Genomic DNA, 4,317 nt, shown 5'->3' on the forward strand with positions numbered 1-4,317 from the left:
GTCCTGGGATCAAATGTGTTTGGAAAAACTCTAGGTAAGGGATGTTTTACTTGGCTGTGATGATTGACATGGAAGGAAACCTCCAAGAAGGACGTTTGGTATTGGTGGCTTCCAGACTGATCGGATCATAGAATACTTTGTTTCGAGAAACTCCTATTAACATTTGTTAAAACATTCCGACCGACGGAAAAACCGCAGGGTGGAAACCGTTCTGGAGCCAAAGTCTCCATCCAAAGGCTCCATACTCTGACCCCCAGCCGTGCTCAGACAGATCTCCTCTCACAGTAACTGCAGGCCACCGTTGGGAATGTCAGGAGAAGACCTGGGTCGTGATTAACGGGGCAGTGTCCGTAAATTCCAGCACGTTCAGAAGCACGCAGCGACGTCATGTTTTTGGCAAGCACTTAGCAAATCATTTTCAACCACAGGATGTAAACATTTCAAAACCCAGATGCTCAAACTGCAGCCTTTTTTTTTTAGACAAAGGGTAGGGGTTGGGGAAGTGGTATGACTGTCCCTGTCCCCAGCGGGAGGAGAAGGCAGAAGACCAGTCCTGAGGCCTTGGAGGAAGGCTAACGGGGAGCCCCAGCATTATGCAAAAGAGCTGAACTGGGATGGCAGTGCCCCAAGTGGGGGAAGGGGGAATGCAGTGAAGGGGGGCGGGGAGTCAGCAGCTCTCCTGTCTTCCTGATTCCTAGTAGGCACTCGCGACGTCGCCAAGAGGTTTTTATCGCCTAAAAAAATTTATGAGCGTGTTTAGGTCAATAGCCAACATTAAGTGCAGTAAAGATTGTGCCAGATTTATCTAAGTTACAAAAATGTGGTACTGATGATTAAATCAGGAAAGGAATCCACTGCCCTTTCCAGACCTTGGACCTAATGCACAGGGAGCTCTGAAAATCGAACCTTGCAGAGGACACGTGGGCCACTCTCATCCGAAGGCTCTCCCAGCTTCCTTGAAGCTGCCATGTCAGCGTCCTTTCCGGCGGACCGTGTGTGGTTTGCTCAACACCCTCAAGAACATAAAATAAGTTAAATTGAAACAACCGTGACAAGCGTGCCACAAGCTTCTTGTCCCAAGGCACGAGGAATAGGCGCTCTTGCCCAGTTAAGACAAGCTGAGCTACAAGGAGGCCTTGAGAGCAGGAAACAGGCTGCTGGGGCTGAAGCGTGGAGTTTAAAAAAAAATCTAAATTTCCTGGTCTTCCCGCTAGCAGCAAGGCTCTAGCTCCCCGGGACTCTAGGCTCCACCTCTAGCCAGCTGGCCTGTGTCATCTCTGCACGAGGACGGGGCTTGAAGAGCTCCCACGGATGGACCCTGGACGGGGAGACCTGCCACCGACATGTCCGGACACGCGGGGCTTCCATCCGGCGCAGGCCTCACGGGGATGTACTTGTTAATTGCAAGGAGGGCAACGCGTCTTTAAGGCAGCGGGCGGGCCTCATAGAAGTCCCTGCCCCGGAGCCTCAGGAGCAAACTCCACTTACTCTGGGGCTCAGTGATGTAAGTGGCTCCTTATCAAGCCACTCTCTCAGCTGCCCCCCCTTTCCTGAATCTGATTTTCTGTCCCCAGGCTCCCAGATGCCCGCGCGGAGCCCCGGCTGGGACTGAGGGGCTCTCTCCCCTCCGCAGCAGGGGCTGGTAACTGTCCCAGCAGCTGGGACATCAGCAGCTCTCGGGCCGGGGTGGGGGTGTTCTGACGGTATGTTCATTTTAATGCCCTGACATTTAATCTCTAGTTGTCCCTATACCAGAGTCCTCAAGGCCACTGGCACGTGGCTTCTGAGAGAAGAAGGAAGGGGGGAGAGCAGGAGAAGCAAGAAACACCGGGGATGTTAGGAAGGGAAGTGCCAGCCCTGCTCTTCTGGACTGTGGCCAGATGGACTAGAAACAGACCATGGGAGCGCTGAGGACAGGTCATTTCGACAAGGGTTTAAGACGATACAGCTGTTAAAGAATGCCACCGGCGGTAAGGTGGTAAGATGATCTCCCTGCTCACCACCCCTCTGTCCAATACCCATCACACAGCATTTCTCTCCAACGGCAGCAGGTAGCTGGGAGCAGCGACTGAGGGACTCGGGGACCCCTAAGGAGCCCCCAGGCACCTGCCCTTAAGGGGCAGCGCTCTACTCAGGGACCAGCTCTGGCCAACATGGTGCATCCCGCTGGGACCCAACTGAGCCGGGATGAGAAGACTCAAGGCTGCGCACACACTGCAGCCCTGAGGGCAGGCGAGTGAGTCAGAAACCCTAAGGGCAGTTCTCCCCCAGCCCCAAAGCTCTCTGTTCCTTACAATACCCAGCACGCTGGAATGCTCAGCTGGCGTCCCATCACTGGCCTACCTGCCCTTTTTTGGGAACAAGAATCCACCTGCCCGGAAAACAGGAAGGCAGGAAGGCTGTGCGCGTGCGCTGGCTGAGGCGGAGTCATTGTGTCACTCAACTTCAGGCTCAGAGGTTAGGGTTAGGGACGCGACTGTAGGTGACTAAGAAATATTTGCTGGAGAAGCACGGGAGGATGTTTTCCCTGCAGCAGGATAGCCGCGGTCAGATTCATGAAGCAGCATTACACACAGAAGCGTGTGTGTGTGTGTGTGTGTGTGTGTGTGTGTTTTCAATTCTTTAGAGATGACACCAAGGTACAGAGGGATTAAATGAGGTGGCCCAGTGCCAGAGCTGACTCAGGGTCAGCTGCCCCCATTGGGGAGGGGAGAGAGCACTTAAGGAAATGGAAGAGAGTAAGGTGGCCCTCCCTTACCTTACTTATGAGTCTTTCAATTTGTGTTTAGAAACACTTTTTTTCCATTGTAAAGGTGCAAATCCCTAAGGATAAAGACCAACGTAGGTTACGGACGAATAAATACCCCTAGGTTTAAAACTCATGCTAAGAATTTTATTAAGTGGGTGAATAATAGTAAAGTCATCAGACAGCTCTAAAAGGCACAAAACTCCAACCGAAATATCAGTTTCGGTAATAATGGAAAATGGAAATGATCACTGTGTTATTGGGATTTATTTACTCTAGAAGCTGTTTCTCCTGCTAGAGAAGCAAACATTCTCACTTCTCAGTACGCACCTAGCAGCAGGAGATCATCACTTCTGATAACACCCTGCTCAATTAACATTATCGCTTAATTATTTCTGAAAACTATTAACGGCATAACCAAGTGGATCGGTGACCTCCATGTATGATTTCGCACCTCTGCTACTTTGTTTCCAGGGGAATTTTTGTGGGCATAGAGTAAAGGAACACGCCCGAATCTCAAATGGTACCAAGTCATGTTCTGGTCATTACAAAGAATTCTCAAAAAGCAAATTCTGATTCTCAAAATCATGCATCTTCGACAGAGCCAAAGGTGCTGTCAAGCGGGCAAAAATCGGTTCTTGGGTGACAAAATCTTACCCTTTTTATGTATAAAGCACAGATATACAACCAGGACAAAAACACATATATCACTCTAATGAAGGTTCTCTGGGAGGGAAGGCAATTAGGCCAAAAAAAAAAAAAAATCATCTTAAAAATCACCCCTTCTGTTGGGGGTGATGACTGGAAAAAAAAAAAAAAAGAGGTTCAACACACTGCTGAGATCCACAGTTCTCAAACTCGGCTGCACACTGGACTCTTCCTGGGAGTTTAAAGATACCAATGCCTGGGCCACTCTCAGGGTTCCTGATGTAATTGATCTTGGATGGGATCCAGGCTGGTTCATGTAAACCCCACCCCCCAAATGAGTCTAAAAGGCCGCCAAGGTTGGAGACCACTGCTCTGTACTACGGGGGATGTAAGTCTTGCCTCTTTCCACCTCAAACTATAGCAGAGATGGCTCAACTCTCAAGTCATTCTTCCCCACAGAGCCCAGGTGTGACTTGGACTTTTTTCCATCCACTAGTGGAGTCCTTGGAATTGAAGTTGGCTCCAAATCATGAAACTGATTTGCTATCCCTGTTCTAGAGGCTCTTTGGAAGACTATACTTTCAGGGATCATTTCTATAGTTTGTTTCTAGAGGCTCCTTGGGGCTAGGACAGAATCCTAAACCACAGCCCAATAATTCAGCACCCAGAAGCTTCTTCTTACCCCTTGGTCTACATTCCCTCCTTTCACTTTTATCGATCAAGGAGAAGGAGAGCAGAGAACAAAACTGGTGATGGTGAAGAGAGAGAAGCCAGACTGTGGAACACCTACATAGAGTTGCGTGAAGGTATTTTTGGTAGTATCTGGGAAGGGCTGAGGGATACTCCATTTTTGTTATAAAATAACAGAGGCAACCTGCCTCCTTTGGGTGTGAACGGACAAATCCACCAGGTCAAGGGCTAAC

General features: G+C 49.7%; 1 pseudogene; it reads left to right on the forward strand.

Moving 5' to 3' along the window:
- The first annotated feature begins 3,963 nt into the window (after positions 1–3,963).
- On the forward strand, positions 3,964–4,084 carry LOC122917938 (annotated as a pseudogene).
- The last annotated feature ends 233 nt before the right edge of the window (positions 4,085–4,317 follow it).

The sequence above is a fragment of the Neovison vison genome, chromosome 9 (assembly GCF_020171115.1).
Source record: "Neovison vison isolate M4711 chromosome 9, ASM_NN_V1, whole genome shotgun sequence".
NCBI classification, from domain to species: Eukaryota; Metazoa; Chordata; class Mammalia; order Carnivora; family Mustelidae; genus Neogale; species Neogale vison.